Source organism: Pteropus medius, unplaced genomic scaffold (assembly GCF_902729225.1).
Source record: "Pteropus medius unplaced genomic scaffold, Ma_sr-lr_union100, whole genome shotgun sequence".
Taxonomy (NCBI): Eukaryota; Metazoa; Chordata; class Mammalia; order Chiroptera; family Pteropodidae; genus Pteropus; species Pteropus medius.
In genome coordinates this window covers 41,450,527-41,464,360 of record NW_024351730.1, presented here as the reverse complement: position 1 = coordinate 41,464,360, position 13,834 = coordinate 41,450,527, and the positions used below count along the sequence as shown (strand labels likewise).

At 40.4% G+C, this 13,834-nt stretch overlaps 1 protein-coding gene across 3 annotated transcripts in view; it reads left to right on the top strand.

The window, feature by feature from the left end:
• The window catches only part of TSPAN5 (tetraspanin 5), a 268,547-nt gene that overhangs the window by 132,504 nt on the left and 122,209 nt on the right, over positions 1–13,834 (top strand). The window lies entirely within an intron of this gene.

The following is a 13,834-nucleotide window of genomic DNA, read 5'->3' as shown; positions in this document are numbered from 1 at the left end:
AACATTTTATTAACATTCATTAAATCTGGATATTCTGGAAATACCCAGATGGCTGTAACTATCCATCCATCCATCCATCCATCCATCCATCCATCTAAGTTTCTTTGGTATAAGTCCTACATATTTTGGTCATTGTTTTACTCTGTGTCTCAAATTCTTTAGGTTGCAAAGGTGAACATCAAGTCAGTGATACAGATAACTCATGTTTTCCCCTTACGTGTCCTTCCAGTTGATGTATTCATTGGTAAAAAAGAATGATCTGTGTAGCATGACAGGATATTATAGGAGCATATTTAAAGTAGTTTTAGCTTACCCACTACACCCCTCCAACACTGCTAGTTTGCTGGTTTAGATGCACTCATTGATCTCACAGCCCATTGATGGCTTGCGATTCCTCTTTGGGGAAAGCATTCAAGTTGCTCCTTGTCCTGACCTCAGCCAGCTAATTTCAGGGAGTATCTTGAAGATAGCCATCTGATGATCTAAAGTAGTACATCTCAAAGCTCAGTCATTTGCAAACTGCCTGCGTGTTTTTGGATAAACTCTTGTGCCACCCCAGTTTCTCAGATTTTAATGTGCATGCACTTCACACGGGGATCTTGTTTAAGAGTCAGATTCTGATTCAGTAGGTGTGACAGAGGCCAAAGATCTGACACCTTTAACAAGCTCCCAACTCAGGCGGAAGCTGCTGGTCCACTGATCTCATTTTGAGTTGCAAGGATCTAGACTATTTCAAACTTCTTTTCTTTTAAATTGACTCCGTTTTCAAACCTTAAATACAATTATTTAAAAAGGAAACTTGAAAAATATCACTATTCAAATGCACACAATGACAATAACATGACTTATTAACTTCTTGGTAGCTATTGGTGCCTGCTGGCAGGCTGGAGTCAGGCAGATTTTCCTTTGTTACCATGGAGGTTAACAAGGGCGCAGAGTGTTCGACATCCTGGCATCAAATGGAGACTTTCTCCTTGACTAGAATTTAGGATTAAAAGAGAATTGAAAAGGAAATTACTTTCTTATTCAAAGTTACTTAATGCTAAATTCTAAAATTGTCTCTTCTGGCTCCCCAGGTCACCAGGGAATCCTACTTTGGGGAACACTACTTTTAAGTAATTCACAGGAAGGCATGCATTTATAAGCGAAACCTATTAGTGAGATGGATGAATCTCTAGAGGGAAAGTGGGTGCGGGGATATGTAGAAATTTTTGCCTACTTCAGGCTCTGTTTCCTATCAGAGAAAAAAGAGGGGCATCCCCCATTTTTGAAAAGTTGCTACCCCACGCCCAGTGAGTAGCTACGTCTTGGGTAGAAAAAGGGGAATACTTTGGAAAATTCTATCTCAGGCTAACAGAAAGTCAACCTTAAATACTTAGGGAATCTATCTCGGTGGCTTTCTTCCTCTTCTCCTCTGTCTCACTCCCTTCAGGTTACTATTGATAATGCTCAGTTTTGTAACGAGTCCATTTATTTGATGCATTTTTTAGATTAGGGAACTTTATGATTTTCTACTGTAAAAACAATACAGCAACATTAATACACCTTGTTTTAAAGGAAAAGAATCCCACCACAATCTCAATAATACTTTCTTCTGGTTCAAGTATAGTAAAAGTGGAGACTCTTGGGCAAAAGTTCTGAGAGCAGTGAACAAACACCCCCAAACAAACAAACAAACAAAATTTTAGAGTTTCATTTGTAGTCACAAGGATTTGAATATAGCAAACCTCAGTAACTTAACTTTGTAATGGAAAAATGCTTTCATCACTACCTTTTAAGTATTTCTTCTAACTTTACTGGCATTTCCCTGCTCAGGATAACATTTAGAATAAGTGATTTCTACACACAGAATAAATACCTTGTAAATAAATATTAATTTTGCACAACTGAAAAAAAAATCAATAAATCTGCTTTAGGCATTCAAGAGAGAAACCCTGTGCTTTTAAAGGAGTTACAGTGTTAAGTAACTGAAAAACAAAAACAAAAACAAAACAAGTAGGCCCCTAACTTTAAATGTTTTTCAACATGACCGTTAGGTAGACAGAAAAATGTAGTTGAGAACTTTTGAGCACCTGTTTTATTCTTGGTGCTCAAATGCTACTTAGTATTTTTTTAAAGTCTCATAACTAGAATCCTAGAGAAAATAGTGTTTCTTTGATACCAGCTCTTTTAACTTCATCTATTGATTTTTGAAAGAATAAACTGAATGAAGAGATGGCTAGATGATACAATTAAATGTCGCATTTTCATTTCTGAATCTTCAAGATTTTATAATCTCTAATATTTTTATTATATGCTTTGAGAGTTTTAAAGTTCTCTCCAGTGAAGATTTAAAACTATCACATAAAGGTTACAAAAATAGTGTTTTACTCATCTTCTTAAAAAAATATGGGGCTGCGGCCATCTCTGGTGTATCCTGTTTCTCTCTTGAAACTTATTTTAATAAATATTACTTTTCCTAAAAAAAAAAAAAAAAAGGCAAAACAGTCAATATTTTAGAAATGAAAGGATTAGGGTCACTAAAAAGAGGATTGAAATCTTTTTTTTTTCATTCTGTGAAATACATATAAATTCCATTTAAATATTGATGTATGTCTTTAGATCTTAAAAATATGTATTATCAATATGTACCTTTCATGCGCATTATGTATTGATCTATATCCTTGGAATTTTATTTTGTTAAAAAAGTTGGTGCTCTCTTTGGAGAAAGAAAAGCTACCTAAATGATCATATGATCTCTAAAAAATTTTATTCGTGATAAAAGACTAAAATTTCCTTATCACAGTATACTATAAATATGCAAACTAAATGAAACTAAGTTAAAAATAAAAACCAGGGATCAATTTTAGTATCTAAGGCACAAGCAGAAAAAAAAGACTTATTTTATTTTTTGTTCTTAAATGAAGATTAGAAAATAAACTCTTTGAACTATGAAATTACTACATATTAGCTGGAGGCATCAGCAGATTGTTGAGAACCTTTCAAGTGCAGTTTATAAATTTTAAGTGTCTTTTCTATTGAATTTTCCTCTTCTCTTTTCCCTTCTTTCTGTGATTTTAATTTCAAATTGAGAAGACAGGGGGTTTTGTTTTTAGGAAAGCTAAACTCTTCCTCCCTCTTTAAAAAAGTTAACCCGCTGATGAAAGGACAAAAGGTTGAAATTATTTTGAACAGGAATGCAAATTCTTAAATCAGCGTTCTTGTGGGTCATTTTAGTTCCCACGTATTGGAAGTACCCTTTAAATAGGTCTTTTGCACTCCCGATTACATAATCTTAGGACTTAAATGTTGAAAGGGACCTTAAAATCTCTTAGCCTTCCAGTTTTTACCTCTCTTCCCCACATTCTCCCTCTTCTTAGTAGTGGAATCCTTTTTTTCCCCCCTCTGCAAGCAAAATTCTAAGCAAAGCCCCCGATTTATAAAACAGGGAACAGCTGCTGTTCTGGGAGCTTAGCGTCTCAGTGGGCTCAGCCATTCTCGGCCTCGCTGCATGGGGAAAGTCTGCAGAGGGGATCACGGGAGGCCTTGAGGATTTCATGTCTTGCTGAAGACGAGGACGGTGGAGAAGGCATCTGTTTACCATTTATGCGCTGAACTAGGATGAAGTCGGCGTTGGGCCTAGCTGTCTGTAGGCTGTGTGCTCGCCGACTGCCGTTTTCCGAGTCCCGGCGCTTCGACGCCGTTTGATTCTGCTAAGCAGTTTTGGCGCAGTCATTTGATTAACATCAACCTTGCTTATGTGGAGTAAGTACTCAGGTTATTTATTATGTATTATTCTTGTGCTTTGGAATGAGCCGACTCAAACTCCTGCTTCATATGGATTCCATATGTGGCTTTTAAGTTAGCAGAAACGCGAAGGCTTCCAATTAATTTGCACATAAAGTCGCATATTGAATAGATTAAGCTTGATGGCATAGGTATTATTTGAAATTCTTCGTCATCTCTAATATTGTTCATATTTCACTTAAGCTATTAGGTATTTAAAGATTGGTGATGAACTTAGTTTGTGAATTCACATATGTCCTATTTGGTTTTTCTTATCACTGAATGCATATACCCATGGAATTTATTTTGTTTGTTTCGCACTGATGAGCTCCAGATAGTACAAGGTGTTTTTTTTTTTTTTTAAAAGGGCATTTTACTCTTTATTTCTAACCTCCCCCCCTGCCCCGCCCCGCCCCCAGGCTAGGCATAGAATATTGCAAAATATAAAATGGTGATTAAGAGTGAGACTCCTTGGGTTCAGATGTTGGTCTTGACCTTTCAAAGCTGTGTAGCCATGAACTATTACTTCATTACTCTGAACTGTTCCTCTTGGGCAGAAAATGGGTAATAGTGCATACCTCTAGGGAGATTGTGAAGATTCAATGAAATGATGCACACACCACCCTGAGCTTGGTGCCTGAGGGGTGAGTCCTCAGTGAATGCTGTCATTGTAATCAAGTGGGGAATAGATGACTACTGAGGACACAGGCAGGATTTTGGTTCATTATCACCTGGGAAAAGTGTTGTCAGTGTCGGGAACTTCAACTTTCTGTGTCAGGGACGTGGACTCTGTATGATAAAACTTTTCCCTCATGTCAGGCTTTGGCAATTGGATCTGAGAAGTTTTTAGCCAGGACAGCTGCTCCATTCTCTTCTCTTTTGGACCCTCATTTACTCTGACGTTTAGCTGCAGCTGTCCACCATGCCCATCCCCGGCATGACCCGACCAGCCCTCTGTTACCATGTCACAAATACCCGTGTTTCTCATGTCTTGTCTAGGGGGTCATTTCGAGGTCACAGACCTACCTGGGTTTTGTTTTGTTTTAAATGGTAGTATATGTAGAACATTACAATTCCAATAAAAGAATACAAATATGCCAATAAAAATACCTAAAATAAGCAGGTAGTAGATATCCAGTAATTATGAAATAAGTTGAAAATAATTTTCTTATCTTAGGAACAAAATTAGCATCCATCTGGGCCCCTCTGCAGAAATTTGTTATGCATAAGTAGGTATGTTTATGAAGTTGCTTAATTCATGAATATATAACTCTGATAATTACAGATTTTTTAATTGAATTTACATTTACATGCTTACAAGTTTTTGTTACAAATGGTGTTTATAGGCTGTTGAACTTTAAGGAATTTGGCATTTTAAATTATTTTTCATTGTATGGGACGTAAAAAATAAATGAGAAATCATTGACATTGTAATAAAAGAAAGCTGCCTCCTTCCCTGGGTTTAGTGCCTTTCAGAGTCAGCATTTGTCAGGTGGAACTCTCATTGTTTTCCATTTTCTGACCTATCATAAGTGGTTTCTCTTCCTTTATGTGGACAAAGATTTCTGGACCTACAGTTTTGCCCAGATTGAGACCAGCTTCTCTCCTGTCCACTATTTTTGATTTCTCGTGCATTACTAAACATACATAAGTTTACAAAGGTAGAAGAGGTGGAACAGAAAGGAGAAGCAAAGCTCTGTTGGGCGCTGTGTTGAGGGAAGAATATGCTTGGGGGGATCCCAGATAATATTATTGGATTAAACAGTGAAATAACGGGGCGTTACCAGGTACTTTTCCAGCGAGGGGCATATGCTGCTGCTTTTGCAATGCATGACATGAGTGCAGTGGGAATTCACATAGAGGAGGTGCTGGGACCGTGAACCCCGTAAGGCTACTTATCTCAATTTAGGGATACAAGCAGGTTGTTTGGAGATGCTCCTCCATGTGTGCTGAGAATGCTCTTCATCTGGGTCATTTCTTAGGGTTGTGATTGCAGTGAGGAACCTTGAAGGATGAGGAGATGTCTCTCTTGGGAACAAAGCAATCTCACTGCTTAGAATAAAGCAGCAGCAGGTTCCCAAGTACAGGCTCCTCAGCTGTGATGCGAACATAAAGCAGCACGTGCAGCTTCCATCTGGGCCCCTCAGTGCCACCCCTATTGGACTTTGGGGGACAGGAAAACTGACACAAACATGATGCTCGTGCTGCCTGCTGTGCTGTGAACAAAAATGTCCTTTGTCTTTCAGTCAGGATTCTTGCGTCTTCTGCCAGCTTCTATGAAATACAAGCATACCTCAGATATTACGGGTTTGGGTCCAGACCATCGCAATAAAGCAAGTCTTGTAATAAAGCAAGTTGTAATCTTGTTGCTGGTGGCAGGACTTGCCTTCAGTTTGTAAAACACGTTACATCTGTGAATGAAGCACAAAGTGGAGCACAATAAAACAAGGTGTGCCTGTGGTAACAGGCTGATTTATTACCTTGTGGTCGGGGTAAAAGCAAATCAAGGCTAGACACAGGTGTATTGTGTATAAGTTGTATGCACATCCAGTTAAATGTGTTCAGATGTGTTCTGTTCAGAACATAATCATCTGGAACTAACCGGGTGGGTGGCTCCTCAGCTTCTCAGGTTTTTAAGACCGGCAGAAGGCTTCTCAGGCACTTTGCATCTCTGCCACTGGCCAGTTTGTCTCCAGGGAACCAAAGAGTCTTTTTGCCAGGAGTTGTGGATCCTGAGTTAGGTAAGGTGTAAAACTGACACATGTGAGCAGTTGATTTGGAGAGGGCAGAACAGGCTTCCAGGATAATTATTGACAGTGGAGAGCACAGGATGTTAGGAGTCTAGGCAGCCCCACCCAGTGGGCACAGACTGGAGCAACATACAGAGATCGCGAGACATCTGGCCCTGAAAGAAGACACAGATGGGGAAGTTTAGGTCAAGGCAGGGGACCAGGGCAATGAAGGGGCAGGAAGAGCCTGTCTCAGAAGCAACTGGCTCTGCTGAATGAAATTGGATGAGAGAAGAGAATTTCTGTTTGCTTTTTTGACATTTGTGGAATGAATTGTTTGCAAGCAGTCAGTTAGCCAGCCTATTGGAAAATGACACTGAGATCACCTCCAAGCTGGTTTAAGCAATTAGAGAAGCATTTATAATTAACAGCCATGCCGCTGGTGAAAGCCAAGTGAGAACATTTGTTCAGAACACATTTTTTTTCTTCGTAATATATCTGTAAAAGTTTATTTACTTGGTATCTGCAATAGGTATTTGCTCCTTCCTCATCAGAAGAGTAATGTCTATGTGGAAATTAGGCTTGACATTAAGATTCTAGACGGGGGGAGGACTCTCAAATCTCCAATATGAGATAAGATGTCGAAACCCCACTCTTGTTATTTCCAACATGAATCTTACTGGCATTTAGTCAGAACTAAACTCTAAATAATATTTTTCATTTGTTTAATAATATGTGAAAATTAACTGCTTGCAGCCATCAATTTAGATCCGTGGTGACTGCTAGAATCTAGTGATTCATGGATTAAATAAAAAATTGATCAGGAATTGGGTTTTAATGGAGAAATATCTGAGGGAGTGACCCCTGCTGCCTAAGGGCTGCTGCCGCATACAGCTGCACAGGCTGTGAACCACGTAACTCCCTGGGATGCGTGTGATGCTCCCTGGTGTCGTGCAGTGTGGCAGCTTTGTATGTGTTGGGCAGCCATCCAGAGGTTTAAGTAAGTGGCATAAAATGGGCAGTCTTATTAAGTTGAATGGGTTCAGACATTGCTGTTAGTGTGGTAGGTACCACCTGTACCTTTTACCTCTTGAAGAGGAACCTGGTGGTGGTGGTTGTAAGGGTTCAGGCTTCTCATGGGGAGCTCTTTGTCAAGGAAGAGGGTTTTTCAGTCTGATAAGGATTCCATAAGTGCTTAATGACCTTGCCCACTGGGCCAAAAATCCTCAGTCCAGTGTCCACTCTTCATTGGGCCCAGGGAACCTAAAAGAACTGCAGTTGCCGAACCTCTGTCATTGTGCCCTTGAAGCCAAGTAAGCCATTTGCTCGCTTATGTTAATGGTGAATAAGCTTGATCACTTGGTTCAAAATAATTAACCCTCATTTGTGAAGTAATTTTCTGCAATTGCCTTTGACTCTTGAAACCGATATATTTGTTATCAAAATGAAGAGACTGCCAACCAGATTTTTTTCAGCTTCTTATATAGTTCCTTTACTTTCTTTTAATTATATATGTGAAGTGTTAGCTAGTTTAAATGTACAGATTAAAAGAGATAATTTTTATATGGAAAGTGATTTTAACGCATATCTCTGGAAGTAATTTTATGAAATAAAGGCCGAAGATTAACATACAAACTTTTAGTCACCATTCTGAATGCATTTTCACGTAACACTTAAAACTTTGCGGGGTGGATTTAGGAAGGGGGTGTGGAGTTCTCCCTCCCTACAAAGAGAGAAACTACTGTTGCCTTCTACAACAGCCTCGTTATGTTCTACCATTTGAGTTTTGAGACTTAGAGCACAAGAACTTCTGTCCTTAATGGCTAGGTAGTTACCAGCCCCTAGCGTGTTTCTTGTTTCCTTCCGAGGTGCACTGACAACCTTCAAGGAAGCCTGGAGGACCTATGTATCACTCCCATATCCTCTCCCCTTAGCAGAAGTTGCTATGTTTCATGTAATAGGATTTTGAATAGTGGAAGGCAGTGGCATCATAATGGCATATTGAGACTTGGTATGATAAGGTCTGGGTGTGAATCTCACTTCTGTTGCTTTCTAGCTATGTTACCCTGGTTCATTTTAAGCTTTTTGAGTCTTCCTTTCCTCAGAGGTAAAGTGAGTATATTGGGAAACAGTTCTCCACAGATCTTTCGTGTTTCTGCACATCTTTAGAGATGAAGTACTGATTGTCTCTGTTCTGGACCTTTTCAAGGATATTTGTACTGTGGAAAGCCTTGGAAGGTAGATGCCCATGAACAAATATTTCTGTTTCCTAAATTCAGGGGTCCTCTTCTAGTTCATTCAGTTCACTGTGTGAAGCCTCTCTGCAGTGTCCTGTGGAAATTGTTGCTCAGGGAACTGGTGCAAATGCGGATACTCTGGCTACCACTATTGCTTTGTCGTAAACCACCATTTGTCTCTGAGCCAGGAGTTTCATGTCTTCTGCCAGCATTCATGAAACTGTGGCCGTCTAACGTGTTAACTTCTAAGTAGGTTAAAATTTCAGACCCTGAACAGTACTGCAAACAGTAATACTTGCTCAGTCTTAACTTGATCAGTGTGCTGTCTTATTTCCCTTTCCACCACCTGCCCCTGCCTTGGTTCAGGTCACGACTTTTCACGACTTTTTCTCGCTTGCATTATGTGGTGCTCCCTCCCTTAGCACTCAGTTCTCTGCGCTCTGCTGCAGAGATTTCCCTAGTGGCGAGTCTTATTGTGTCGTACTTCCGTATTGGAATTGCTGATCATATGGTAATTTTATTTTTAATTTTTTTGACAAATTGCCAAACTTTTCCATAGCGATACACTAATATTGCTTGCCTTAATTTTTAAAGGACTTTTTTTTAAAAAACTGGTTTTAGGATTCTGTTGTTTTTAGCACTACAATGTGTCATTCAATTGTTGATTTATCTTATTTGTTGAAAAGTCAACTCTTACTGTTGTTCATTTAATATTTTCTCTTTTGTTCTTGGTTTTTTGCAGTTGATACTTACCCTGCTTGGGGTTTGTAGGGCTTGAAACTGTAGATTGGGAAATAGTTGACTTTGATGTCCTTTAATATTGCTTGTTTTCTAAAGGATAAATCAAAAGTGGGTTTAAATAGTTAAAATACAAGCTGGCTCTTAAATTGTGAGTCTTATAAGTTGTCAAATCATATGGATTGTGTTCTGTCTAGCCAGGTCCACCACTGGAACGATTTTAAACAATGGTGAAAAGATAAAGACATCAGTCAGTAAATCCCTCCCTCATGCAGGATTACGTTGTTGTAATTGCACCTCTCCAGGGCGCTTGGCACAGTGTCCTTTGGTGCCGATTTAGTTACAGAACTCATTTCCCCTGGTCTTTGAGGTTCTGATGTTATAGAACAGAAAAGGTTCGATCCCCAGGTGCTGGCAGAGCCAAACACTCAATACTGAGGATGGCTTTGGAGAAATATTGGCTATTTTATTGTTGGATGGCATCATCCAGGAGAACAGAAAGCTAATGCTCAAAAGCATGATGATGTGTAGGTTACAGATTATATAGGGCAAAATCACAAGAAAATTGTGTGTTAGGGGGTTTGGGGTTATGTTGGGAGGTGATTGGTCAGAGTTAAGGTAAGGGTAATGAATCTGTTCTTCAGGTCTTAAGGACAGTTCTGAAGGTTTTTCCTGGTCCCTCTGTTCCATCTTATGAAAAGTAACCAGGAGGTCATTCTACCCTTGAGTTCAGGAGCTGAAAAATAACTTAGGCAGAGGGGAGGAGGGAGGGTAAAGGAGAAAGGAGAAGAGGGAAAGAGGGAGAGAGAGATGATTTCTAGAGCTAAGATTTAAAAGTAAATTTAATCAAAGTAATAACCCTTGGTTTCACTGAGGGCCAGGACCTCCTTCGTGTTTCATCCCAGGTCTTGGCAGGCCCCAGCTCCTAGAAGGCATTCCATGAATTGTTTTGAATGCATGAATGACTAAATAAAAAATTGTGAGAGTGCTTAGTTAACTGTAAAGCATTAGCCAAATGTGAACTAATTTTTCCCCCTTCTCTGTGGGATGTGGAGATTTGTGCTGGTGCAGGAGTTGGGGGGCTGACAGTGGCTGTTTGGGGAGATGGAAAGTGCCTATCACAGGTGGCTTTCTCTGTGCTTGTGCTGCTCTCTTTCACCTCTCTCCGTGAAAGCTTAGCGAGCCTGGCTGTGGAGGAAGTCCCAAGCAGCGGATCATCCTGACTTCTGCCATCCATTTTAGTTCAAACCTAGAGGGCTTTCCCAAGAACAGGCATCTTTTGTCTTTTCTCCTGCCCCCTCCTGCTAGGTGTACACTCCCTTTAATTTTTTAATCTTTTCCCTCTAATTCTCATTACCTCTGTTCTGGTCTTTATCTATAGAGATTTATCCCTGACACCATTTTGCACATCTTTCCTCGCAGAGCTACAGACCCCCTCCTCCGTGTTTCCTGGATACTTTCTGGGACCCTTTTTTGAGTGAGTTAGGGTATGTGTGGTAAGATAAGGTAGTGGTGACTACATATTTTTAAAAATTCAAATTGGGACAACGTACCTAACAAAGACCCGCCCCCCCCATAACAAAGACTGCCTGCTCCCATTTATAGACTTGTATCAAATATTTTATAATAGTGTACAAATCAAACCACATTTAATGAATTTGTTTTGTCGCAAATAATACAATTACTCAAAAAAGGAAAAATGCATATATGTGCATGTCCGTTGATAATGTTTCAATATTTCAAATGGAAACCTCTCTAGAAAATCTGAGACATGACACTTAAGTAAGGACACTTAATGTACCGTAATCCAGACTTTGGTCCCAGACAGTTTTCCTCGTTGGCTCATGAAGGGTGAGGCAAAAAGCCTACCTTACCTCTCTGTCATAGAAATGGCGTTATGGAAGAGCTCTGTTATTCCCTACCACTTGAGCCCTTGTGAGAAATCTTGATTCCTGAGTGTACATTTATATTTGCCTACTTGTGCTATCAAGGTCCCTAATAGACTCAAACTTTGCAGATTGGACAGTATGATCTGAATATAAGTTAGTAATTTTTACTGTAATTGATCATTTTTATTTAAGTGCACAGGATTTCATGGCTTGACATTACTGAAGAGGCTAGACACTGTTCTAATTGTGATATATTTCATGAAAATCCAGTCTTTGGGAGTAGTGGTACAGGGTAGTATAGCCATTACAATCTAAACCATTCCTTTCCATTTGTCAGATTCTCTTAATGGATGACTACCATTCATTTTTAATTCGGTTTAAAAACAGTCGTTCATCGAAGTGAAGAAATAAATGGGAACCACAGATTTTCAATCCTAGAAAGGATTCGAGATTGGAATACCATCTGTAAAGATCAGAGGCAAGCCTCCTGTGTCATTCAGAACTCTTAATAACTTCATCTTCAATTGTATTATTGGATGACATAACTAAAGAGGTCACAGCAAACACAGAATATTGAGTTTGGGTGAATCTGTCTCGTTTAGATTGTTGAAAGATTCACTGACTTGTGGGTGAAGGAAAACTGTGGTTGGGTAGCTTTAGTATTTGCATTTCATTTTAACACTATGAGATGGATTTTTGGAGGCCCTGTGAACAAGATTATAAGGCAACCCTGGAGCAATTCGGGATTATATAAGGAACTGACTTTGCTGTCTTATGTTCAGGCCCTTTTTTTTCTGACCGAGCCAGAATCTTGGCAACTTTTTTTTACCTGTAACCAGAGTCTTTGGATGTCACCTCTTAATCTCTTTCACACCTGCCCTCATTAGTCCATCTTCATAACCATTGCCCTGATCTGAGGCTCCATCCTCCCAACTACACTGGCCTCCTGCTCTTTCTCTGCCTTCTTTTTTCCCTACGGTCCACTTTCCACGCTGCACCGGAGCCCCCCTGTCCCACCTCTGTCTGATCATGACATTCGCATCTATGAGTGACCTCCATAGCTTCCCGCTGTCCTTGGTGCAGCCTAAAAATCCTCCCTGTCTCCTTTTTCTCCTCCAGTGCCCACCTTGTCCTTACCCCTTCTTTCACGCTCCAACCCTCTTGCCTTTCTTTTCCTTCTGGAATCCTTTCTACTTCAGAACCTGTACCCATGCTATTATTTCCGGCACACTTGGGATTCTCCCCAAATTAGGTTAAGCTGTCAAATATTCTGTCATACTACTCAAGACTTTTCCTTCTGAGCACCCATCATAATTAAGGTAGATTATTATTACTTATTTGGGTGTTTATTTGATTGTCTGTATCCTGCACTAATCAGTCAGCTTTAAGAGGATGGGGCTGTCTATTTAATGTGACATTGATGGTCATCTCTGCATGTTAAATCACTCGGAAGGGGTTCCACTGTCAGGGTCCTAGAGCAGGGGGCCCAGTGCAGGGCGGGGGCGGGCGCGGGGTGGTGGTGGCAGGGAGCTGTTGCTAAATTCTGATTCTGGCTGAAGATAATTAATGTTCTTGAAACTTTGACAGCATATATAGACATGCATGTTTTTAACATTTTGAGGAGGTAAGAACATTCTCTGTGCACCTGGGATTTTAGAATGCGAGAGTGGGAGGCATCAAGGCCATTAGAGAAATGGGAAATAAATGCAGAGTGGCAGCGGGTAGGTACTTCCAGTCAGAGGCTGACACCCTTTTGATTGGAAGGGGTTGAGGATGCTATCGCATTTTGTTTGGCTAGCAAACACGGTCGTTGCCATCCGCACTCTGGGGTGAGCTGGTCTCCAGTCGGCTGTGTGGTTTTTTTTGGTGGGGGTCTTGTGAGAGCACATGGATCATCTGTGCTTCAATTTCCCTGCTCATCCTTGGACTCAAAGGCGATGTGGACAGTGTCTAGTGATCTTGTTGCATTAAATACTAAAAGGCTGCATGAGGCCTTGGCTTCTATAGCCTGTTCTGGGCCAGGCCCCCAGAGACTCAGTTTCCTTCCCTCTGACTTTGAGCCAACTCGCGCCTGCCTCAGGGAAGGCTCTGAAGAATGGAGCAAGAACATGCTTTGCCAGACACTTTCAAATTGCTGGGTTCCTCCAGGGGAAAAGGGCTTTTTATGATACTAGTCTGAAGATAATTTTTATCAGATTTCATAGCCTGAGGTCTCAAAACAACAACAGCAAAAAGCCTCTTTTAGGCCCGGCTTCTGTGCAGGAGTTGGGCTGGGCCTTGAAGTGGTGGATTCCTTCATGTTGGCCTTGCAGCGCCAGGCAGTTTTGGGAGAGACCAGAAAACAAAAGAAGCAACACAGACAAGAGTGCTGCCTTTGCTTGAGTGTGGGTGTATTCATTTCATTGACAAAGGCACAACCCATCCAGAGTCAGGGATGGAAAATGCACGTTAAGGCCACACACTTCTGAGATATTAA